This window comes from Panthera tigris, chromosome X, assembly GCF_018350195.1.
Source record: "Panthera tigris isolate Pti1 chromosome X, P.tigris_Pti1_mat1.1, whole genome shotgun sequence".
NCBI classification, from domain to species: domain Eukaryota; kingdom Metazoa; phylum Chordata; class Mammalia; order Carnivora; family Felidae; genus Panthera; species Panthera tigris.
The window spans coordinates 83,204,519-83,232,326 of record NC_056677.1 but is presented as its reverse complement, the minus strand read 5'-3'; the positions used below and the strand labels follow the sequence as shown (position 1 = coordinate 83,232,326).

Genomic DNA, 27,808 nt, shown 5'->3' with positions numbered 1-27,808 from the left:
AAATCTTCTGCTCTAAGAAAAACAGCATCAAGAAAATGAAAAGACAATACACGGACTGGGAAAAAAATATTTGTAGAAGACATATCTAATAAAGGACTATTATCAAAAATACAAAAGGAACTCTTAAAATTTAACAATAAGAAAACAAGCAACGCAATTAAAAAATGTGCCAAAGACCTTAACAGACACCTCACCAAAGAAGATATACAGATGTAAATTAGTCATATGAAAAAATGGTCTACGAGTTTAGTTTAAAATGGCAGAGTAGCAGGGGGGTCCTATGCTTGCCTCATCCCTTCAACTCAGCCAGATAAATATCAAATCATTCTAAACAACCAAGAAATTGATCTGAAGACTGAGAGAACAAACTACATAACTAGAGGGAGACAAGAGGCCACACATCGTGGAAGGAAGGAGGTGCAGAGATATAATTTGGGGGAGAAAAGGATCATCGGTGCTGCGGAGGGGAGAGGGCCCTCATCACAGACAAATGTGAGAGAGAGAGAGAGCAGCATACAGGGGATCGCACAAGAAAAACACTTCCCCAAAACCATTGGGAAAATAAGAGGGGATGATTATCTTGAGTTTTTACAACCAGTGGAGCTTGAAAACTGGAGTTCTAGATGTCTGCACCATGGTTGGTATGGAGCCTAGTGGATGCAGCAGTGCTTCTGTGGAGAACGAGGGCAGAGGACCAGAAGAAGAGTGTGAAATCTGAGGATACCCTGGGATGCACTGGAATAGAAAGTTTCTCATTATTGGAGAGCCTCTGAGAGAGGTAGCATTATCTCTCAGGGGACAAAAGATTCAACAGGCACTATCGCTGCCTCATTTCTTAGCAGAGGGGTAAAGACACCTGCTGAGGGCACCTAACACGGTTGCCAGCTTTTTGCTACACTCTACTCTGAACTCGAAGCTCCTGAGCCTTGGTGTGACTGCCCTTCTGAACAAATGGCACCCACCCCAATGAAGCAAGACCCTCCCCCAGAAGACCAGTTTGGGTCCATGGCCCACCTGTCCTTAAAGTTTGGATTTTTGAAACTCAGCTGCATGTCTAAGATAAAAAAACAAGAACACTGCACCAACAGGGAGGCATATGGCCTGGACACAGACAAGGTGAAGGTATGGATCTGTGGGATGCCTGGGACACACAAATGGAGATTGTTCACTATTCTGTGAGGGTTTCTGGGCAGAAGTGGTGTGAACTCCCCTCTCTGGGGATGAAGGAGATGGCTGGCACCATTATTTTTCTCCCCCTCTCCCCCACCCATCACCACAGACTGACTTCAGTGAGCAGAACACCACAAACACTGAAGGCCTCACCACCTACACCAAGCCCTGCCCCCCCTGTGCTCTGCAGGTGCTTCTTTACTAGTACAAGTGTACTTGAGAACTACAGTGGTAGCAGGCTCCTCCCCCAGAAGACCAGCACAAACACCTGCACACACCAAGCCTACTTACCATAGAGTGCTACCAAGCTTCACCTCTAGTGGAAATAGGATCTGGTCTCTTTTAACAAGCAGACCAGAGCACATCTAGTTAAAACTATCCTGTCTCTGGACAAGGTGAAAACACTCCCCACTGCAGGCAAGGAGAAATTCTGAAGGGAATTAACCTCAGGGAAAGAGCAGCCAAAACACACAAGCAGAGTGCATACAACATACACCAGAAACACTTCCTGAAGCACCAGATCCTAGATAGTATAAGACCACGTCTTCATAAAGTCACTACTGTCAGGAGCAGTAAACATAGCAAGATTTCCTAACACACAGAAGACAGAGACATGACAAAATGCCAAGATGGAAAAATTAATCCCAAAAGAAAGAAGGAGAAAAGATCACAGCCAGGGATCTAATTGAAACAAATATAAGTAATATGCCTGATCCAGAATTTAAAACAACAATCATAAGGATACTGTCCAGGCTTGAGAAAACCATAGAAGTCAGCAGGGAGTCCTTTACCACCAAGATAAAAGACCTAAAAACTAGCCAGGTTGAAATAAAAAATGGTATAACCACGATGTGAAACCAGTTGTATGTAATGACCACAAGGATGGAAAAAGCAGAAAAGCACGTAAGTGATATATATAGAAGATAAAATGATGGAAAATAGTGAAGCTGAAAAGAAGAGAGAAAGAAACATATTGGATCATAATGTAGACTTAAGGAACTCAGTTATTCCATAAGGTGTAATAGCATTCATATCATAGGAGTCCCAGAATAAGAACAGAGGGTAAAGGGGGCAGAAGGTTTATTTCAGCAAATTATACCTGAAAACCTCCCTAATTGGGGGAAGGAACCAGATAACCAAATGCAGGAGGCACAGAGACCACACATCAAAATCAACAAAAGTCAGGCAACCAAGACATATTGTAGTAAAATTTTCAAAATACAGAGATAAGGAAAAAGTCTTAAAAGCAGCAAGTGAAAAGAAATCCTTCACTTACAAGGGAAGGCAAAGTGGAAAGAAATCCTTGACTTACAAGGGAAGACAAATCAGGTTAGCAGAATCCACAGAAACTTAGTAACCAAGAAAGGAATGGCAAGATATATTCAACATGCTGAATGGGAAATAATGTAGCCAAGAATACTTCACACCAGCAAGACTGTCATTCAGATTAGAAGAAAAAAGAAAGAGTTTCCCAGACAAACAAACTAAAGGAACTTATGACCATTAAACCAACCTTGCAAGAAGTATTAAAGGGGACTCTGAGTAGAAAGGAAAGACCAAAAGTGACAAAGATTAGAAAGAAACAGAGAAAATTTCCAGAAATAATAACTTAACAGGTAATACAATGGAATTAAATTCATATCTATTAATAATCACTTTGACTGTAAAATGGATTAAATGTTCCAATCAAAAGGCATAGGGTATCAAGATGGATTAAAAAAAAGAACTTTCTATATGTTGCCTACAAAAAAAGATTCATTTTAGACATAAAAACACATGCAGATTGAAAGTGAGGGGATGAAGAACCATTTATCATGCTAAAGGACATCAAAAGTAAGCCAGAATAGCCATAATTACATCAAACTAGAATTTAAACTAAAGACTGTAACAAATGATGAAGAAGGGCACTATATCATAATGAAGGAGTCTATCCATCAAGAAGATCTAACAGTTGTAAACATTTATGCCCACAACTTGAAGCACACAAATATATAAAACAATAACAAACATAAAGAAACCCATTGTGAACAATACAGTAATAGTAGTGGACTTTAATCCCCACTTTCAGCAATGGACAGATCATCTAAGCAGAAAATCAACAAGGAAACAATGGGTTTCAATAACAAACTGGCCCAGATGGACTTACCAGATATATTCAGAACATTTCATCATACAGCAACAGAATACACATTCTTTCTGAGTGCACATGGGACATTCTCCAGAATATATCAGATACTGGTCAAAACTCAGGCCTCAACAAACACAAAGAGATTGAGATCATACCATGCATATTTTCCAACTACAATGCTATGAAAATAGAATGCAACCACAAGAAAAAAAATTGCAAACACCACGAATACATGAAGGTGAGAGACATCTTACTAAATAAACAAAGGATTGACCAGGAAATCAAAGATGAAATTAAAATTGCATGGAAATATGGGGGCCTGGGTGGCTCAGTCGGTTAAGGGTCAAACTCTTAATTTCAGCTCAGGTCATGATCTCACAGTTTTTGGGTTCTAGCACCACATTGAGCTCTGCACTGGCAGCACAGCATCTGCTTGGGATTCTCTGTCTCCCTGTCTCTTTCCCTCCCCTGCTCTTGCTCTCACTCTATCTCCATAAATAAATAAATAAATACATAACTAAATAAATAAACTTTTTTTTTTAATACATGAAGCTTTCCCCCTAAGGTCAGTAACAAGACAGTGATGTCCATTCTCACCACTGTTACTCAACATAGTATTGGAAGTCTTAGTTTCTGCAATCAGACAACACAAAGAAATAAAAGGCATCCAAATCAGCCAGGAGGAGGTCAAACATTCACTCTTCGCAGATGACATGATACTCCACATGGAAAACCCAAATGATTACACCAAAACTGCTAGAACTGATTCATGAATTCAGCAAAGTTGCAGTATATAAAATCACACAGAAATCGGTTTCATTCCTATACACCAACAATGAAGCAACAGAAAGAGAAATCAAGGAATCGATCCCATTTAAAATTGCACCCAAACCCATAAAATATCTAGGAATAAATCTAACCAAAGAAGTGAAACATCTACCCACTGAAAACCATAGAAAGCTTATGAAAGAAATTAAAGAAGAAACAAAAAAAATGGAAAAAGATTCCATGTTCCTGTATAGGAAGAACAAATATTGATAAAATGTCAATACTACCCAAAGCAATCTACATATTCAATGCAATCCCTATCAAAATAACACCAGCATTCTTCACAGAGCCAGAACAAAGATTCCTAAAATTTGTATGGAACCAGAAAAGACCCCGAATAGCCAAAGCAATCTTGAAAAAGAAAACCAAAGCAGGAGGCATCACAATCCCAGACTTCAAGCTACAATACAAAGCTGTAAACATCAAGTATGGTACTGGCACAAGAACAGACACTGAGATCAAAGTAACAGAATAGAGAACCCAGAAATGGACCCACAAACGTATGGCCAACTAATTTTTGACAAAGCAGGAAAGAATATCCAGTGGAATAAAGACAGTCTCTTCAGCAAGTGGTGCTGGGAAGACTGGACAGAGACATGCAGAAGAATGGACCTGAACCACTTTCTTACACCATACACAAAAATAAACTCAAAATGGATGAGTGAAAGACCTCAGTGTAAGACAGGAAGCCATCAAAATCCTTGAGGAGAAAGCAGACAAAAACCTCTTTGATCTTGCCCACAGCAACTTCTAACTCAACACGTCTCTGGAGGCAAGGGAAGTAAAGAAAAAATGAACTACTGGGACCTCATCAAAATAAAAACTTCTGCACAGTGAAGGAAACAATCAGCAAAACTAAAAGGCAACCAACAGAATGGTAGAACATATTTGCAAACGACATATCAGATAAAGGGTTAGTATCCAAAATCTATAAAGAACTTATCAAACTCAACAAACAATAATAATAATAATAATCCAGTGATGAAATGGGCAAAGACATGAATAGACACTTCTCCAAAGAAGACACCCAGATGGCCAATCGACATGAAAAAATGCACAACATCACTCATCGTCAGGGAAATACAAATGAAAACCACAATGAGATACCACCTTAAACCTGTCAGAATGGCTAACATTAACAACTCAGGCAACAACAGATGTTGCCAAGAATGTGGAGAAAGAGGATCTCTTTTGCATTGCTGGTGGGAAAGCACACTGGTGCAGCCACTCTGGAAAACAGTATGGAGGTTCCTCAAAAAACTAAAAATAGAACTACCCTACAACCCAGCAATTTCACTACTAGGTATTTATCCAAGGGATACAGGTATGCTGTTTCGAAGGGACACATGCACCCTCATGTTTATAGCAGCACTATCAACAATAGCCAAAGTATGGAAAAAGCCCAAATGTCCATCGATGGATGAATGGATAAAGAAAATGTGGTACATATATACAATGGAGTATTACTCAGCAATCAAAAAGAATGAAATCTTGCCAATTGCAACAATGTGGATGGAACCAGAGGGTATCATGCTAAGCGAAATTAGTCAGAGAAAGACAAATATCATATGACTTCACACATATGAGGACTTTAAGAGACAAAGCAGACGAACATAAGGGAAGGGAAGCAAAAATAATATAAAACAGGGAGGGGAACAAGCATAAGAGATTCACAAATATTGAGAACAAACAGAGGGTTACTGGAGGGTTTCTGGGAGGGGGGGATGGGCTAAATGCGTAGGGGGCATTAGGGAATCTACTCCTGAAATCATTGTTGCACTATATGCTAACTAATTTGGACGTAAATTTTTAAAAAGACACTAAAAAATACATGAAGCAAATGAAAATATGGCAATCTAAAATCTTTGGGATGCCACAAAACACTCATAGGAGGGAAGTATATACAATACAGGCCTACTTCAAGAAGCGAGAAAAATTTCAAATACATGTGGGAGATGCAGGAGAGAAGCATCAAAGGAAAATACTTCAAAAGGGAAGGGCTGGAGAAGGTTCAAGGCCTTAGGACATGTTTGCACAGCAGAACAGCTGGGCTGAGGCTCATAAGGACTGCCTAGAGCCATTAACATTGTCCAAGGCCAGATCCTCCTTCACACCCTGACCCTTCCTAGTGTTATAGAAACCAATTAACTCAAAATTCAACTTTGAAAAGCTAAACTATTAGATTGATTAACACACTTGCTTAGCTGAATTTATACACGTAGTCTTTAGCAATTATCCTAACAAAAAGAAGCTTCATTCTGGAGTCAGGGCCTCATTTGGACTCGAGTATGAGGACCTTCACTTACTGCACTTTGTTTGCAGACTCATCTTTTGCAACTCCCACCATACTCCCTGCAACAAATAGACAACCTAAATTTACACCTAACAGAGCTGGAAAAAAAAATAACAAATGAAGCCTAAAGCCATCATAAGGGAAATAATAAAGATTAGAGCAGAAGGGAACCTGGGTGGCTCAATTAAGCATCTGACTTCATTTTGGCTAAGGTCATAATCTTGCAGTTCGTGGTAATAAATCTTGTGTCAGGCTCCTCACTGAAAGCACGGAGCCTGCTTGGGAGCCTCTCTACCTGTCTCTCTGCCCCTTCCCTGTGCATACCTTCTCTCTCAAAACAAATAAATAAACTTAAAAAAAGGTTAGAGCAGAAATAAACGACACAGAAACAGAAAACAAACAAACTAAAAACTCAGTAGAAAAGAGCAATGAAACAAGGAGCTATTTCTTTAAAAGAATTAATAAAATTGATAAACCCTTAGCCAGACTTATCAAAAAGAAAAGGGAAAAGACCCTAATAAATAAAATCACAAATAAAAGAGGAGAGATCACAGCCAACACCACAGAAATACAAACAATTATAAGAGAATATTGTGAAATATCACGTGCCAAAAAATTGGGCAATCTGGAAGAAATGCATAAATTCCTAGAAATGTATAAACTACCAAAACTGAAACAGGAAGAAATAGAAAATTTTTACACATTCATAACCACCAAAGAAATTGAATCAGTAATCAAAAATTTCCCAACACACAAACTTCCAGGGCCAGAAGGCTTCCCAAAAAATTCTACCAAACATTTGAAGAAGAGTTCATAACTATACTTCTCAAATTGTGCCAAAAACTAGGAATGGAAAGAAAACTTCCAAACTCATTCTACAAGGGCAGCATTACTTTGATTCCAAAACTAGACAAAGATGCCACTAAAAAGGAGAATTACAGGCCAATATCCCTGATGAACATGGATGCAAAAATTCTCAACAAGATATTAGTAAATCTATTTTCAACAGTATATTAAAAAAATTATTCACCATGATCAAGTGGGATTTATTCCTGGGCTGCAGAGCTCGTTCAATTTTCACAAATCAACGTAATACACCATGTTAATAAAAGAAAGTGTAAGAACCATATGATCCTGTCAATAGATGCAGAAAAAGCATGTGACAAAATACAGCATCCATTCTTGATAAAAACCCTCCACACAAAAAAAGTTAAAAAATAAAAAAAAATAAAAAAAAAACCCTCCACAAAGTAAAGATAGATGGGACATAACTCAACATCATAAAGGACATATAAGAAAGACCCACAGTTGATATCATCCTCAATGGAGAACAACTGAGAGCTTTTTGCCTAAGCTCAGGAACAGGGCAGGGATGTCCACTCTCACTACTGTTGTTAAACATAGTACTGGAAGTCGTAGTCTCAGCAATCAGACAACAAAAGAAATAAAAAGCATCCAAAATGGCAAAGAAGAGGTAAAACTTTCACTATTCATAGATGCCATGATTTTCTATGTAGAAAACCCACAAGACTCCACCATAATATTGCTAGAACTGATACATAAATTCAGTAAAGTCTCAGGTTACAAAATCAACATACAGAAATCTGTTGCAATTCTATATGACAACAAAGAAGCAGCAGAAAGAGAAATCAAGGAACCAATCCCATTTACAATTGCACCAAAAAACATAAGATACATAAGAGTAAACCTAACCAAAGAGGTAAAAACCTGTACTCTGAAAACTATAGAACAATTATGAAAGAAATTGAAGGGGACACAAAGAAATGGAAATACATTCCATACTCGTGAATTGGAAGAACAAACATTGTTAAAATGTCTATACTATCCAAAGCAATCTACACATTTAATGTAATCCCCATCAAAATACCACCAGCATTTTTTACAGAGCTAGAAGAAACAGGGCTAAAGTCTGTATGGAACCACAAAAGACCCAGAATAGCCAAAGCAATCTTGAAAAAGAAAACCAAAGCTGGATGCATCACAATTTTGGACCTCAAGCTATATTACAAAGCTGCAGTCATCAAGACAGTATGGTACTGGCACAACAACAGACACAAGGATCAATGGAACAGAATAGAAAACCCAGAAATGGACCCACAATTTATATGGTCAACTCATCTTCAAGAAAGCTGAAAGAATATCCAATGGAAAAAAGACAGTCTCTTCAACAAATGGTGCTGAGAAAACTGAACAGCAACATGCAGAAGAATGAAACTGGACCACCTTTTCACCCTATACACAAAACTAAATTTTAAATGGATGAAAGACCTAAATGTGAGACAAGAAACCATAAAAATCCTAGAGGAGAACATAGGCAGCAACCTCTTTGACCTCAGCCATACCAACACCTTACTAGATACATCTCTGGAGTCAAGGCAAACAAAAGCAAAAATAAACTATTGAGACTTCAAGATAAAAATCTTCTCCACAGGGAAGGAAATAATCAACAAAACTAAAAGGCATTCTACAGAATGGGAGAAGATATTTGCAAATAACATATCTGATAAAGGGTTAGTATCTAAAATCTATAAAGAACTTCTCAAACTCAACACCCAAAAAACAAATAAGCCAATTAAGAAATGGGAAGAAGAGGAGTCTAGGGAAGATGGCGGCGAAGGAGGACACTGGGCTTACCACGTCCTGCTGATCACTTAGATTCCACCCACACCTGCCTAAATAACCCAGAAAACTGCCAGAAGACTAGCAGAATGGATTCTCTGGAGCCAAGCATAGATGAGAGGCCCACAGAAGAGGGCAGGAAGGGCGAAGAGGCGGTGCATGATACACGGACTGGTGGGAGGGAGCCACGACGGAAGGGCAGCCTGCCTGCAAAGCAGAGCCCCCAACTCTGGCTTGCAAAAGCAGAGGGGCTGAACGGAGCATGTTCTGACAGCAAGCGGGACTTAAAATCTGGAAGGCTACAAGTTAACAGCTTGGCTCAGAGAGTGGGAGGGCTGGAGGACAACGGGAAGGAGAGTTGTTGAGCCACTGAGGACAGAGCTCAGCTTGGCAGGGAACAAAGGCGCTCACCAGCACCATCTCTCCCGCCCATCCCCCAGCCAAAACCCCAAAAGGAACCAGTTCCTGTCATGGAACTTGCTTGCACCATTGAAACACCCAACGCTGTGCTTCTGTTGATCCATCCCTCCTGTGGCGGGTCTGAATCCCTCCCAGTGTCGCAAGGCCCCTGCCAAAGCAGATCACCAAAGGAAAAGCAACCTGAGCCTGCCCCTCCCACCCCTGTGCACCTTACAGATCCACCCCAGCTAATACACCAGATCCCCAGCACCACAAGCCTGGCAGTGTGCAAGTAGTCCAGAATGGCCACGCCACCCCACAGTGAATCCTGCCACTAGGAGAGGGGAAAAGAGGGTACACACGTCTGACTGTGGCCCCAGCAGTGGGCTGGGGGCAGACTTCAGGTGTGACTGCGGCCCCGCCCACCAACAAGTTATTCAAAACAGCACAGTGGGAGAGCCCTGCAGGTCCGCACCACTCCAGGGACTATCCAAAATGACGAAACAGAAGACTACCCCTAAAAAGAAACTCCAGGAAATAGCGATATCTAACGAACTGATCAAAAAGGATTTAAACAATATAACAGAAAGTGAATTTAGAATAATAGACATAAAATTACTCGCTGGTCTTGAAACAGTATAGAGGACAGCAGAGAATCTAATGCTCCAGAGATCAAGGGACTAAGGAACAGCTAAGAAGAGCTAAAAAATGCTATAAATGAGCTGCAGAAGAAAATGGAGGTGACCACAGCTTGGATTGAAGAGGCAGAGGCGAGAATAGGTGAACTAGAAGATAAAATTATGGAAAAAGAAGAAGCTGAGAAAAAGAGAGATTAAAAAATCCAGGAGTATGAGGGGAAAATTAGAGAACTAAGTGATGCACTAAAGAGAAATAATCTACGCATAATTGATATTCCAGAGGAGGAAGAGAGAGGGAAACGTGTTGAAGGTGTACTTGAAGAAATAATAGCTGAGAACTTCCTTGAACTGGGGAAGGAAAAAGGCATTGAAATCCAAGAGGCACAGAGAACTCCCTTCAGACGTAACTTTAATCGATCCGCATGACATATCATAGTGAAACTGGCAAAATACAAGGATAAAGAGAAAATTCTGAAAGCAGCTAGGGATAAACGTGATCTAACTTATAAAGGGAGACCGATAAGACTCGTGATGGATCTCTCTACTGAAACTTGGCAGGCCAGAAAGGACTGGCAGGAAATCTTCAATGTGATGAACAGGAAAAATACGCAGCAGAGAATCCTTTCTCCAGCAAGTCTGTCATTGAGAATAGAAGGAGAGATAAACGTCTTCCCAAACAATCAAAAACTGAAGGAATTAGTCACCACTAAACCAGCCCTACAAGAGAACCTAAGGGGGATCCCTGTGAGACAAAGTACCAGAGACATCACTACAAGCATGAAACCTACAGACATCACAATGACTCTAAACCCATATCTTTCTATAATAACACTGAATGTAAATGGATTAAATGTTCCAACCAAAAGATATAGGGTATCAGAATGGAAAAAACAAAAAAAAAAAAAAACAAAAAAAAAACAAAAAAAAAAAAAAAACAAAAAAACAAGACCCATCTATCTGCTGTCTACAAAAGACTCATTTTAGACCTCAGGACACCTTCAGATTAAAAGTGAAGGGATGGAGAAATATTTATCATGCTACTGGAAGTCAAAAGAAAGCTGGAGTAGCCATACTTATATCAGAAAAACTATACTTTAAATTAAAGGCTGTAACAAGAGATGAAGAAGGGCATTATATAACCATTTACAGGGTCTATCCATCAGGAAGAACTAACAATTATAAATGTCTATGCACCAAACACGGAAGCCCCCAAATATATAAAACAATTACTCACAAACATAAGAAACCTTATTGATAAGAATGTGGTAATTGCAGGGGACTTTAATACTCCACTTACAACAATGGATAGATCATCTAGACACATGGTCAATACAGAAACAAGGGCCCTAAATGATACATTGGATCAGATGGACTTGACAGATATATTTAGAACTCTGCATTCCAAAGCAACAGAATATACTTTCTTCTCGAGTGCCCATGGAACATTCTCCAAGATAGATCACATACTGGGTCACAAAACAGCCCTTCATAAGTAGAAAAGAACTGAGATCATACCATGCATACTTTCAGAACACAATGTTATGAAGCTTGAAATCAACAACAGGAAAAAGTCTGGAAAACCTCCAAAAACATGGAGGTTAAAGAACACCCTACTAAAGAATGAATGGGTCAACCAGGCAATTAGAGAAGAAATTTAAAACTATATGGAAACAAATTAAAATGAAAATACAACAATCCAAATGCTTTGGGATACAGCGAAGGCAGTTATGAGAGGAAAATAAATTGCAATCCAGGCCTATCTCAAGAAACAAGAAAAATCCCAAATATAAAATCTAAAAGCACACTTAAAGGAAATAGAAGCAGAACAGCAAAGACACCCTAAACCCAGCAGAAGAAGAGAAATAACAAAGATCAGAACAGAAATAAACAATATAGAATCTAAAAAAACTGTAGAGCAGATCAACAAAACCAAGAGTTGTTTTTTTTGAAAAAAGAAACAAAATTGATAAACCTCTAGCCAGGTGTCTCAAAAAGAAAGGGGAGATGACCCAAATAGATAAAATCATGAATGCAAATGGAATTATTACAACCAATCCCTCAGAGATACAAGGAATTATCAGGGAATACTATGAAAAATTATATGCCAACAAACTGGACAACCTGGAAGAAATAGACAAATTCCTAAACACCCACACACTTCCAAAACTCAAACAGGAGGAAATAGAAAGCTTGAACAGACCCATAACCAGCGAAGAAATTGAATCGGTTATCAAAAATCTCCCAACAAATAAGAGTCCAGGACCAGATGGCTTCCCAGGGGAGTTCTACCAGACGTTTAAAGCAGAGATAATACCTATCCTTCTCAACCTATTCCAAAAAATAGAAAGGGAAGGAAAACTTCCAGACTCATTCTAGGAAGCCAGTATTACTTTGATTCCTAAACCAGACAGAGATCCAGTAAAAAAAGAGACCTACAGGCCAATGTCCCTGATGAATATGGATGCGAAAATTTTCAATAAGGAACTCGCAAATCGAATTCAACAGCATATAAAAACAATTATTCACCATGATCAAGTGGGATTCATTCCTGGGATGCAGGGCTGGTTCAACATTCACAAATCAATCAACGTGATATATCACATTAATAAAATAAAAGATAACCATATGATCCTGTCAATCGATGCAGAAAAAGCATTTGACAAAATTCAGCATGCTTTCTTAATAAAAACCCTGGAGAAAATCAGGATAGAAGGAATATACTTAAACATCATAAAAGCCATTTATGAAACGCCCACAGCTAACATCATCCTCAATGGGGAAAAACTGAGAGCTTTTCCTCTGAGGTCAGGAACGCGACAGGGATGGCCACTCTCACCGCTGTTGTTTAACATAGTGTTGGAAGTTCTAGCATCAGCAATCAGACAACAAAAAGAAATCAAAGGCATCAAAATTAGCAGTGATGATGTCAAGCTTTCACTTTTTGCAGATGACATGATATTATACATGGAAAATCTGATTGACTCCACCAAAAGTCTGCTAGAAGTGATACATGAATTCAGCAAAGTCGCAGGATACAAAATCAATGTACAGAAATCAGTTGTATTCTTATACACTAATAATGAAGCAACAGAAAGACAAATAAAGAAACTGATCCCATTCACAATTGCACCAAGAAGCATAAAATACCTAGGGATAAATCTAACCAAAGATGTAAAAGATCTGTATGCTGAAAACTATAGAAAGCTTATGAAGGAAATTGACGAAGATATAAAGAAATGGAAAAACATTCCGTGCTCATGGGTTGGAAGAATACATATTGTTAAAATGTCAATACTACCCAAAGCTATCTACACATTCAATGCAATCCCAATCAAAATTGCACCAGCATTCTTCTCCAAGCTACAACAAGCAATCCTAAAATTTGTATGGAGCCACAAAAGGCCCCGAATAGCCAAAGTAATTTTGAAGAGAAGACCAAAGCAGGAGGCATTACAGTCCGAGACTTTAGCCTCTACTACAAAGCTGTAATCATCAAGACAGCATGGTATTGGCACAAAAACAGACACATAGACCGATGGAAGAGAATAGAAATGCCAGAACTAGACCCACAAACGTATGGCCAACTCATCTTTGACAAAGCAGGAAAGAATAGCCAATGGAAAAAAGACAGTCTCTTTCACAAATGGTGCTGGGAGAACTGGACAGCAACATGCAGAAGATTGAAACTAGACCGCTTTCTCACACCATTCACAAAAATAAACTCAAAATGGATAAAGGACCTGAATGTGAGACAGGAAACCATCAAAACCCTAGAGGAGAAAGCAGGAAAAGACCTCTCTGACATCAGCCGCAGCAATTTCTTACTTGACACATTCCCAAAGGCAAGGGAATTAAAAGCAAAAATGAACTATTGGGACCTCATGAAGATAAAAACCTTCTACACAGCAAAGGAAACAATCAACAAAAGTAAAAGGCAACCAACGGAATGGGAAAAGACATTTGCAAATGACATATCGGACAAAGGGCGAGTATCCAAAATCTATAAAGAGCTCACCAAACTCCACACCTGAAAAACAAATAATCCAGTGAAGAAACGGGCAGAAAACATGAATAGACACTTCTCTAAAGAAGACATCCGGATGGCCAACAGGTACATGAAAAGATGCTCAACGTCGCTCCTCATCAGTGAAATACAAATCAAAACCACACTCAGATATCACCTCACGCATGTCAGAGTGGCCAAAATGAAAAAATCGGGAGGCTATAGATGCTGAATATGATGTGGAGAAACAGGAACCCTCTTGCACTGTTGGTGGGAATGCAAATTGGTGCAGCCATTCTGGAATACAGTGTGGAGGTTCCTAAAAAAATTAAAAATAGACCTACCCTATGAGCCAGCAATAGCACTGCTAGGAATTTATCCAAGGGATACAGGAGTACTGATGCATAGGGGCACTTGTACCCCAATGTTTATAGCAGCACTCTCAACAATAGCCAAATTATGGAAAGAGCCTAAATGTCTATCAACTGATGAATGGATAAAGAAATTGTGGTTTAGATACACAATGGAGTACTGCATGGCAATGAGAAAGAATGAAATATGGCCCTTTGTAGCAACGTGGATGGAACTGGAGAGTGTGATGCTAAGTGAAATAAGCCATACAGAGAAAGACAGATACTATATGTTTTCGCTCTTATGTGGATCCTGAGAAACTTAACAGAAACCCATGGGGGAGGGGAAGGAAAAAAAAAACGAGGTTAGAGTGGGAGAGACCCAAAGCATAAGAGACTCTTAAAAACTGAGAACAGACTCAGGGTTGATGGTGGGTGGGAGGCAGGGAAGGGTGGGTGATGGGTATTGAGGAGGGCACCTTTTGGGATGAACACTGGGTGTTGTATGTAAACCAATTTGACAATAAATTTCATATATTAAAAAATGGGAAGAAGACATTAATAGACAATTTTTCAAAGAAGACATACAGATGGCTCACAGACCCATGGGGAAAAAAAAGCTCAATATCACTCATCCTCAGGTAAATACAAATTAAAACCATGATGATGAGATATCACCTCACACCTGTCAGAATGGCTAAAATTAAGAACACAGGAAACAACAGATATTGGGGAAGATGTGGAGAAGGGAGAGCCCTCTTACACTGTTTATGGGAGTGCAAACTGGTGCAACCCCTCTGGAAAACAGTATACCCTTTCCTCAAATAGTTAAAAATAAACCTCCCTATGACCCAGCAATTACACCATTGGGTATTTCTCATAAGATACAAAAATACTGACCAAAGGGGCATGTGGACCCTGATATTTATAGCAGCATTATCACCAATAGCCAAATTATAGAAACATCTCAGATGCCCATCAACTGATGAATGGATAAAGAAGATATGATGGACGTATATACACATACATATACATACCAATATATAATGGGGTATTACTCAGCCATGAAAAAGAATGAAATCTTGCCATTTGCAAAGAAGTGGATGGAGCTTGAGTGTGTTATGCTAAGCAAAATAAGTCAGTCAGAGAAAGACAAATATCATATGTGGATTTTAAGAAACAAAAAAGATGAACATAGGGGAAAGAAAAAAAAGAGAGGGAAACAAATCATAACAGACTCAGTTTTCTTTTTTTAACTATTTATTTATTTTTGAGAGAGCTCCAGTGACAGAGAAGCAGAAAGAGAGGGGTAAATATGATCCAAACTGGGCTCTGCCCTGACAGCAGGGAGCCCAATGTAGGGCTCAAACTTGCGAACCATGAGATCATGACCTGAGCTGATGTTGGACGCTCAACTGACTGAGCCAGCAGGCTCCCCAAGAGACTCTTAACTATAGAGAAAAAACTGAGGAGATATGGGCAGGGGGATGGGCTAAATGGGTGAGGGGTATTAAGTAGGGCACTTGTGATGAGTACTATGTCTTATATGTAAGTGTTGAATCACTAAACTATACTCCTGAAACTAATATTATACTATATGTTAACCAACTAGAATTTAAAATGAAACTTGAAACATTAAAAAAAAGATGCTCCACATCATATGTCACCAAAGAAATGCAAATTAAAACAAGAAACCACTACACACCTATTAGAATGACCAAAATCCAGAACACTGACAACACCAAATGATGTCATGAATGTAGCACATAAGAATTCTCATTCATTGGTAATGGGAATACAAAATAGTACAGTCACTTTTGTAGACAGTTTGGCAGTTTCTTACAAAACTAAACATCCTCTTACCATGTGATCCAACAATCATGCTCCCCACTGTGTACTCAAAGGAGTTGAAAAGTTTTGTACTCACAAAAACCTGCACACAAATGTTTACAGCAGCTTTATTCATAATGGCCAAAACCTGAAATAATCCAAGATGTCCTTACAAAATAATGGATAAATAAACTGTGGTACATAAAGACAATGGAATATTTTCAGTGATAACAAGCAATGAAGAATCAAGGCATGAAGACACGGAAGAACCTTAAATACATGTTATTAGGTGTAAGAAGCGAATCTGAAAAAGCTACACACTATATGATTCCAACCATATGACATTTTGAAATAGGCAAAACTATGGTGACAGTAAAATATCAGTGGTTGCCAGGGATTAGAGTGGGAAAAGCGATGAATTCATGAAACACAGAGGATTTTTAGGGCAGTGAAAGTACAGAGTACTTTCTGTATAGATACAGATAGATACATATCATTATACATTTTCCAAACCCATAAAAGGCACAACACCAAGAATGAACCATAAAGTAAACTGTGGACTTTGGGTGATAATGATGTGTTAAAATAGCTTCACCAATGATAACAAATGTACTACTTTGATAATGGGAGAGGCTATGTATGTGCAGGGCAAGGCATATATGGGAAATCTCTATACTTTCCACTCAGTTTTACTATGTGCCTAAAACTGCTCTATAAAATAACATCTATTTTAAAATAATATCTTAAAATATATATAATAAGTATGTACAGGCTGCATGCATTAAAAAGGTCAAGAAACAATGGCTAACCAAGTGGCAATGAGCACCTCTAGTACCCTGATTGAACCCTCTAAAATCATTTCCCACTAAAAGGAACCAGGCTTCCTTGGAAAAATGGCTGATTCCAGGTCTGCGGTAGGAGTTGTATCAGATGAATTATGCCAAACTATATTACCAGAAAGCATGTTAAATAAGTCTCAGAAGCCAGTGGTATCTGGGTGGCTCAGTCAGTTAAATGTCTAACTCTTAATTTTGGCTCAGGTCATGATCTCACAGTCATGAGATTAAGCTGTGAGATTGGAGTTGTATGCTGAACATGGAGACTGCTTGAGATTCTCTCTCTCCCTCTGTGCCTTTCCCCGGCTCGTGCACTCTCTCTCTCTCAAAAATAAAAAAAAAAAAAAAAGAAGAAAGGAAAAGACTCAAAAGTCAATCTGAAGGAACTTCCACTGGCCAAACATAGAACATTTTGAAGATCAAAATGATTCATGACCATAATGGATTAAAACATATCAAATATAAAGATCTATGAGTTCATGATGACACTGTAACCAAAATGCAAAACAAAATAAAATGAACTCACTGCTCACCTTTGGAGGATTCTAGTGAAACAAATCATTATTTTGAAAAGTGGAAATAGGTGCACCTGGGTGGCTCAGTTGGTTGAGCGTCTGACTTTGGCTCAAGTCATGTTCTCACTGTCCCTGAGTTCGAGCTTCACATCGGGCTCTGTGCTGACAGCTCAGAGCCTGGAGCTTGCTTTGTATTCTGTGTCTCCCTCTCTCTCTTCCCCTGCCCCATTCATGCTCTGTCTCTCTCTCTCTGTCAAAAATAAATAAACATTAAAAATAATAAAAAAAAAGAAAAGTGGAAATACTGCAAAAGAATTATACAGTCATCCTTCTCTTCGTGTGCAAACCAAGCTCAGCACAACCTAAAAGTGAATTAGGTTAGGGTTTTTTTCAATAAAATAATTTTAGCTAATGAATGCAGGAGAAATCAGAATTAGAACACTATTTTGTAGTCTTTAATGAAATGCAGACCCAGGCAACAATCTTCAAAAATTGTATAAACCATAAGGTGAAAAGCACATGGGTAATTTTATACTCAATGGATTAGGTTAAGAATACTCAAATTAAGTGATCAATCTTAGTGTCACAACAGGAGACAACTAGACAAAATCAGCTTCATGGTGTAATACTATAGAACTAAACAACACCACATCTAAGGTACTCTTGCAAAAAACCTGAATCTTAACAAGCCTCTAAACCTAATTATCAGCTTAAAGTCAATAGAAAAGAGGCACCTGGATGGCTCAGTCGGTTAGGCATCCAACTCTTGATTTTGGCTTGGGTCATAATCTTAGGGTCGTGAGATTGAGCCCAACATTGAATTATGAGCTGGGTGTGGAGTCTGTTTTAGATTCTCTCTTTCCCTCTCCCTCTGCCCCTCTGTTGCTTGTGCTCTCTAAAAAAATAATAAATAAATAAACAAATGAGTAAGTAAGTAAGTAAGTAAGTAAATAAAGACATAAATAAATAAAGGCAATGGGAGGAGCCGGAGGAATATAACAAATAACACAATAAGGATATAATTAGCAAAACCCCAAATTTAAACTCCACAGGACAAATGATCCAGTTTTTTCAGCAAATAAATTAGAAGGTTAAGAAAATGGACCTTCTTTATATTAAAAAAATTAAATATTTTAGAGACAGTTAAAGAAAAATTAAAACAGAGAAATTAAAGTTAAAATCAAAATGACATACCACTACATGCCCACCAGAATAACAAAATGAAAAAGGTGGAATATACCAAGTATTGTCGAAAATTTGGAAAAAGTGGAACTCTCACATACTGCTGGTAGGAACATAGACTGGAACAACCACTTGAAAAACTGCTTGGCACTGTCTGATGTACTCAACATATGCATACTCTATGACTAGAAGTGCCACTCTTTGGTATATGTCCAAGAGAAATGAAAATATATATCCATCAAAAAATATGCAGAAGAACATTCATAGTACCATTACTCAAAATAAGTCAAAAATATAAAAATATGTAAATTCCCAAAACAGATACATATATTGTAAAATACCCACATAATGTACTACTTGCTATACAACCAATGAAAATTAACAATCTAAAACTATGGATAATGATAATGTAAATATACTTTATGTTGACTGAAAGAAGCCAGACACAGAAAAGTACATGCTGCATGCATGATTCCAGGAATTTTTCTTCTAACCTCCCAATAGAGATTAGGGAAGGAGAGGATAATCAATACTCTATTTCTTTTTATTTGAAGAGACTCAGTGTCTTTGTATATTATTTGCAGGTTAACTTTAAAGAGAACATATCCTGTGAGCTCTTAAAGTGATTCACTACATATAAGAACAAGGCTAGTGCTATATTTGATGTACAGAAAACTGAGTACCAGTCAAGAGACATACTTGGATCCATAGGCGAACCTAACCCACTAACTCTAGGTGACCCTGGGTAAAATACCACACCTCCTCTGGCCTCACCTATCAAGAGTGGTCACATCAGCCCTGCCTCCCATCCAACAAAGCCTAGAACACAGAGCAATGTGATTCCCATCTGAAAAGCACTTTGGGTTCATAAGAGGAAAAAAAAAATACCATGAAAGTCCAAGGAATTATTTTAACAGAATTTGTCTAATTCATAGTAATTTTCATGATTATTCTCTTTTTTATAATTATCACCCTTGACGAAGATTCTCTCCTGGACAAAACTCTAGGCATACTCCTCTTAGCACTCTTCTTGACTACACCTCAACCCTGGACAATTAAGTCTTGATCTAAACACTACCATAGTTTCTTTTTTTTTTTTTTTAATTTTTTAACGTTTATTTATTTTTGAGACAGAGAGAGAGAGAGAGCATGAACAGGGGAGGGTCAGAGAAAGAGGGAGACACAGAATCTGAAACAGGCTCCAGGCTCTGAGCAGTCAGCACAGAGCCCGATGCGGGGCTTGAACTCACGGACCGCGAGATCATGACCTGAGCCGAAGTCGGACGCTTAACCGACTGAGCCACCCAGGCACCCCAAAACACTACCATAGTTTCTAACAGCTGAAGGCTGCATCTCTAAGACGAGCCTAAACCTCCTTAAAGTGATCGCCTGAGAAAACTCAAGGCTTCCAGAACAATTTACTGTTTGTTCCAGCTAGCACCTGAAGATAGGGCCCCTGCCTCCAGCCTCTGTGGGAGAATAGAAATCTAACTTGAATAAAGGCCAGTTAACAAACTCAGATGAGTTTCACCTGGATGAAACCCACTTCATTATTTTTGTAATTTTTCACTTCCTTGAATCTACTTAACTCCTACTCACTCCTCTCCCTATTCCCTCATGTTCCCTTTAAACTTCTCAGTCACCTCTAGACAAATTGAAGTTGAGATGAGTTCATACTGGACTCTTCCCTGTCGCAGAAGTATATTGCTGATTAAAATCTGTCCTTACCACTTTAACCAGGGTCTAGCTTTGTTCATCATTGACACATTTTTTTGTCTATAATTACTACTTTTTCGTTTTTCTTAAATAAATACCATTTGGTACACTGCAAACTCCTACTGAAACATAGTTTCCACCCAAAGAGATACAGATCGTCCTGACCTAACATCACCCATAGTAGGCTGACATAGTGCAACAAATGTCTTTTTCTTCCTACCTAAGGTTACTGGTTAGGAATGTGGCTTCTGGAGACAGACCAGGTCCAAATCCTAGTTCTGTATGAGTCTGAATTCTTTTGCTTCACCTTACAGTCACTCGATTGCCTCATGTAGAAAATTGGGGTTGTGTGTTACTATAGAAGACACAGCAGTTTTAAATAAACATTGCTTTGAATTTTGGTCTTTACAAGAGTAAATAGTCCACAATCCTATTATTTAAAAAATTCTGCAAAGACTTTGGGATACCTAGCTCTCTGTGATTTTAGGAGATTAAAAAACCTGTGCCTCAGTTTCCTCTTCTATAAAATGGAAAATAAAATCACCCTTATGTCATGGGTTATTGTTTTGAGAATTGAGTTAATACACTATTAGAACACTGCTGGGTGCACAGTAACATCTCAAAAATGCTAGCTACTTTAAATAAATACTTACAATATGATATTTATATAGTTTTATAGTCTGCATGTGTGTTTAATAAAGTGTAATAGTTTTACAACTAAATCCTATTCATTAAATGATCCATTTTGTAAATCGCTTTTACCATAACCACTTCTGCTTACCTAATTATCATGAGAATGTCTCAAAAGTGCATGGAACAACCGATCTCAGGAAACAGCACCACCGTGTCTGCACTTGGCTGAACAAAAGCCAAGTGCTCATCCTTCATTCAGACTTATCCTCATGTACCCCCACCCACAGCCACCTCAGGCCCCACCTGTCCTATCACCAACACATCCTGTCCAAGGCTATCCCTTGTCATTTGCACACTGTGGCAGTACTGGGTCAATCCACCCTCATCCCTCCCCTGGACTTCTGCAAGACTACATTTGGAGAAATCTTGACCTAAGCATCTGATGTTTGTGTACCATTAATTTTATGTCTCCCATTCAGAGTTCAATGATATCTGTGATGTCTCTGTTAATGTGATTACTCAAAAGCACACTGGTCCTTCCTTCACACATATGACCACAGATTGCTTTCCCACATGGGATCACACTTAAATTTCATAATACTCGCAGGTGGTTGGGAGAATTGGGTACTGTTATCCTGTTGTATAGACAAGGCTGGTGGAAGCATAGTGACTTACCTAAAGTGTCCCAATGATGGGACCCTGATCTCTTCATTCTTGCTCTAGGAACCAGTCTAGCACACTCTACATCACACTTTGTTCTTCTCTATCGGTTCCTGTTTTCAGGGCTCAGAATTCACATGCCTGTCTGTTGTTCCACTAGAAAGGAAGAGTCAGGGGTTCAGACATCACATGGAATAGAACAGAAAGTGAAAGGAAGGGAAAACACATGAAACACAACAGCAGTGGGTGAGCATGTGCTTGCCTGTCCCCACCCAGTTCACAGGAAGCTGTGCAATGACGCTGTGCCTCTTCCCTACCTCCATCCCACAGCCTCCTCACGCACACAGCAGTGACACTGAAGCTCTCACATCATGTGAATGGGGGCTCATCCCTGCTTGCTGTTCCATGTCCAAATATTCTCTCTGGTAGTCCTGCTATCATGTTCATGTCAGAGGTAACATATTGACAGAGTGAAGAAGGCAAAATTGGAATGGAGAATTAGCACCCACTGAGAGCCTACTAGATGCCACACACCGTAGGTTGTTATTTTCAGATTTTTTCTCTTCAATTCCTCAAAATGATGATCTGAGGTGATTTCCTTTCTATAGATTAGAAGATAGCCTCAGGAGACAAAGTAAATATTGAAAGAATTCTAAGCAGTTGTCAAATAGACATAGAAGTCAACTTGAAGGGGCTTCCATTGGCCAATTCTGAGACATTTAAGAATAAAAATAAATAATTGTAGCATCAAATGGTAACTCTTTCTGCAAAATAGAAATCTATTACTCATACTGATATGAATTTTAAAAACATATAAAACAGGGAGAAGAGAAATCTCTACCTTCAGTCAAATTTCAATGAATAACACAGGAAGGAATGAGGAAATCAGAAAAGCAACACTTGACAACCATGTTACTAATAAGCAATTTGGGCTAGAATTATAAAACAATGCTCAATCTGCACCAAATCCCACAGCAGTCACAGAGTCACCATGGTAACCATGCTGGCCAACTAAAGCTGGAGAAAAAACAAACACTGTGACTTACTTCCTATTATATGCTAGGAAGTGAACAGGACTGACACAACCACAGTAAAGTAATTAACCTGAAATATTCTTCACAATAAAGATTCCTGGCAGCTTCAGCAACATACACATACATACAAACATACATACTCATATATGTACATGCTCTCTCCTTCCCCTGTCTCACCATTCAAGTACCCAGAATTCATCAATTCAAGGGACAAAAAGAAAAACCCCACAATTTAACTGGTTCAATTCTAACCACACATAACTACTTCATTTTAGTGACTGATTTTTCTGGCTATGACCTGTAGAATTGTCTCTGTGACATTTTTCTCCCTAGTTTCAGTACATTGCCAATGATGTCAAAAAGCTGATATAGAAACAGTCAAATGCATGTTATCCATCAGGTAACTTTTTCATCCTAGAGTGGTCTGTGCTTTCAACCAAAAAGGTCCTGCAACAGTTATTATTAAATATTTGGCTGCTGACAGCTTAGTGAAAATAAAATAATTGGGAATTATATTTATAAAACAATGTATTTTACAATAACATCAAAAAGTATGAAATAGTTATGGATCATCTGTCCACATATGTGCAAAGCTTGTTCACTGAACACTACACAATATTGCTTAGAAAAATTAAAGACCTAAATGAATGGAGAGACAACTATCTTCACAGCTTGGAAGATTCAGTATTATTTCAATGTTACTTCTCCTTAAATACATCCATATATTCAATGCAATCCAAATAAAAATACTAGAAAATATTTTTAAAGAAATTGGCAGGCCAATTCTGAAGTTTATATGGAAATTCAGAGGATCTAGACCATGAAAAACAACTTTGAAAAAGAATCAAGTTGGAGGATGAATACTCTCAGATTTTAAGACTCATTTAAAACATATAGTAATCAAGCAGTATGGTATTAGAATCAAGGTAGACAAGTAGATTGAAGAAAAAGATTAAAGAGTCCAGAAACAGACCCACACATATATGGACAACTGATTTTTGAAAAGTGGGCAAAAGCAATTTAGTGGAGAAATGGGAGTCTTATCAACAAATGGTACTAGGACAAGTGCATATCATATACACAAATATAAATTGTTACCCATGTATCATGCTATATACAAAAGTCCACTCAAAATGGATCACAGACTTAAGTATATAACCTAAAGCTATCAATCTTTTAGAAGAAACATAGGAAAAAAGTCCTTGTGACCTTGGATTAGTTGAAGATTTCATACAGGAGATACCAAAACTATAATCTATAAGTGAACTAATATATAAATTGGACTTCCTCCAAGTAAAAAACTGCTCTTCCTAAGACACTGTTAAAATAATTAAAAAACAAGGCACTGATTGGCAGAATATACATGCAAATTACATATCTGACAAAGGACCTGTATCTAGAATATAGAAAATCTATAAAGTCAATTAGAAAAAAAATGACACTACAATAAAAAAAATGGAGGACAATTTTGAATAGACACTTCATCAAAGATGTAGAAGTGGCAAAAAAAAAAAACACATGAAAATATGCTTAACTTCATTAGGGAATTGTAAATTAAAACTATAATTTCATACCACTACATCCCCATGAGAATGGTTATAATTAAAAAGATTGACCATACCATTCATTAGCAGGGTTGTAGAGGACACTCCCATACACTGCTGGTGACAAGGGAAAAATGGTACAACCAGTTTGGTAGTTTCTTAACAATGTTAGTCTTACATCTACTATATGATCCAGCCATTGCACTCTTAAGTATTTACTCTGGGGGAAATACTAGAGAAAGAAAGCATATATCCATGCAAAAAGTTATACACAAATGGTCATTGGAGGTTTAATTTAAAAAAAAAAAACAAATTTCAAACAAATTGTAACATATCCATATACTGGGATGCTACTCATCAATTAAAAAATTATAAACTATTTAGTCGCCTGGGTGGCTCAGTCAGTTAAGAGCCTGACTTCAGCTCAGGTCATGATCTCATGGTTCATGAGTTTGAGCCTCCCATCCCAATCCCTCCTTGGGATTCTTTCTCTCTGCCCCTCCCCACCACCTCAAAATAAATAAACTTAAAAAAAGAGAATGAACTATTGATACATGCAAAAAAAAAAAAAAGGTAAATCTAAATAAATAGGCTCAGTGAACGAAGCCAGACCAAAACCAAAAAAGCAAAAAACCTTTAGGATTCCATTTAAATAAAATTCTAGGACATGAAAACTAATCTACAGTGAGAGAAGATAAGTGCTTGCCTGGATACATAGTGGGCAGGGGGTGGGGTGGAGGCCAGGTAACAAAGAACTGAAACTGTTATATACTGGGAAAGTAAACATAACTATATTTAAGAGTACCTGGTTATTATAGGATATAAGGCTCAGTATAATAAGTATATAATAATAAAACACAGAAGTAATTTTTAAAATATAAATTCTTATAACTGACATGTTTAATATTTGTAAAATTTCTGGTTTCCTAAAATGTTTCATTATAAAATGGATAAAAACACAGCAGCCAGGGAACTATACTACATTCTCAAATTACTAGGAATACTTTAACCAAATGCACTTTTCAACACACATCTGTGAGAAATATGAGAATCACTGAATAATATTTACCCAGCGAGAACAACTTAGGTAAATTTATTCCAAATGCATGTTAAAGATCACATTCCTTCCTCAAGCTGGATAATTCAGTGCTTTCAGACAAAAGACTTCCCTAAAATGAGCCTCAGGGGCTACTACAAACCATACAGCTACTGAAGGAATGACATTCCATCTGGTAAACCTCTTCTCTCAAGATGAGATCAACGCAGCTTCTCTACTTTTAGGCTAGTTTGTGAACTTCATAGGAGCTATTCTAAAACATGCTTTTGTTCAGATCAATAAAGTCATTGATCCAGGCCTCATATTCCACCAGGAATGCAAGGTTTTGGGCTCTCCTGAGGACTGCTGCCCTTGAACCTGGAGTAGAAACTTCAGCAGCCATCAGGACTCAGATCCTCAAAACCTGCCTTCTTCAGGCACCTGATATGAGCTGGGCCGCTGGTATGAAGAGCTCCACAGGAAAAGACAGATCCAGCTATCACAATCCCTTACTGGTGTAACTATGTGGCCAGGACCAAGCCAGGCACTAGGTTACTGACAATGACATACAACCAGGTGGTGGTCATAGCAACCACATGTTTTAATGGGCTTCTCACCAGAGCCTTTTTTCTCCTCTTTATCTCCTAACAACAAAATTGGAAAGGGATAAGAAATGGCCTGAATTCAGGCAGGCATTTATGACCCCGCAATAACCACAGGGCTATGGGTTTGCTCAGTCCAATTGCTGACTGTTCTCAGCGATCCTGAGTGAAGCATTCTCATCTCCACTGTACAGAGGGGGGAAGCTGGTGCACAGAGAGGTTAAGTTACCTGTCTTAACCTCCCGCATCCTTGTCTTTAGAGGAAAGCAGCTCCAGGACACCCCTGCAGGAACACTTACACTCACTGGAGCTGGGAGGGACCACAATGGCTTTACATACAAGACAGCAGGGGCACCGAGCCCCAAAGCAGGAAAAGCTGGATCTGGATTCCTCTGTCTCCTCACACTCCAAGGCGGTTCAGCCCCCTCAGCGGGACCCCACACTCTCAGCTGAGTCCCAAACATCTGAGGTCGAGACCTGCTCTCCAAACTAGGGCTTATTAAAAATTCGTCACGGTCGCCCTATGACGTCAGGTTTCTACGGCAACGCGAAGCATAGGCTTTTAGTCCATACTAAAAATGCCTCCGCAAGACTCACGCACCCCTTGGAATCTCGCTGAACGCAAAATATCTTTGCTCTTCAGGCCACCACAGGAGAAATCATAGTAATTAGAGGCTGTAGACTGAAACTAGGACAGTTGTTGGAACTCGGCCTAGGTTGATGGAACAAAGAATGTCCCTGCTGTGAGGATTTTTGTTTGCTTTAAAGAGACAGTAGGGGAGTATTATCAGTACATTCAGCCCCAGGGAAGTGTCCTAGCATTCTTGAAGATGAGCTAGCACTGAGAGGGTGGACATGTAAAATTCCACACCATGCTAAGCAGTTAACCATCTGAAGTGGAAAACTAAAAGATCATCTATAATCATGTGACTGAATGATCTAGATACATACACGAAATGTCATTTCAGCAATTTGAAATTATTTCAAAGAAGCAGGCCTAGAAAATTATAGTAATTTAGTAGGCAGAAACTTAGTCAATTGAACAGTACATTTGTTTGTACTTGAGGATTCTGATTATTCATTCCTGATAATTTCTTCCATATGGAGCGGCATCAATACGTAACCAGAATACTTCTATCTTCTCTATATACCAGGCCTTCTCCCTTCAAACCCTTGGTGGTAAATTGCTCTTATGAAGCAAATTTTCTGCTCTTCCCTCAGGAGTGGGTCTTACAATTATCCCACAGCTCTTCTCCCCTTTCTGTGACTTGCTAGCTCTCAGCTATTTCTATGGTCTTGATCCAAAATGCTTGAGTTTTTTTTTTTCAACGTTTTTTATTTATTTTTGGGACAGAGAGAGACAGAGCATGAACGGGGGAGGGGCAGAGAGAGAGGGAGACACAGAATCGGAAACAGGCTCCAGGCTCCGAGCCATCAGCCCAGAGCCTGAGGTGGGGCTCGAACTCACGGACCTCGAGATCGTGACCTGGCTGAAGTCGGACGCTTAACCGACTGCGCCACCCAGGCGCCCCCAAAATGCTTGAGCTTTTAAGCCCCCACCCACCCACCATACATCCCTGCTCCACATGTGAGCTGTAAAACAACTAAAAATATGAAAAAAAATAATAAGGAGAACAATATATCAACTTTCTTATAAAAGTTGTATTAGAGAAAGGGCTTAGAATCTGCAGGCAAGGCCTTTACTATTAATAAACCCCAGAGTTGGACACAGTTATCCACCCAGCAGTGCTGCATTGACACAATAGCAAAG

At 38.7% G+C, this 27,808-nt stretch overlaps 1 long non-coding RNA gene across 2 annotated transcripts in view; it reads right to left on the bottom strand.

Annotated features, from left to right (window-relative positions):
* The window catches only part of LOC122235348, a 33,664-nt gene extending 7,179 nt beyond the window's left edge, over positions 1 to 26,485 (bottom strand). Inside the window, exons 1-3 of one of the 2 annotated variants that reach the window (XR_006213418.1) lie at positions 26,267 to 26,485; positions 21,837 to 21,977; positions 18,494 to 18,525 (exon numbers count right to left, since the gene is read on the bottom strand). This is a non-coding gene — a long non-coding RNA (uncharacterized LOC122235348). Of the gene's footprint in view, positions 1 to 18,493; positions 18,526 to 21,836; positions 21,978 to 26,266 lie in introns of those variants that run through there. The other variant, XR_006213417.1, reaches the window with a different exon arrangement.
* Between the last annotated feature and the right edge of the window lie 1,323 nt (positions 26,486 to 27,808).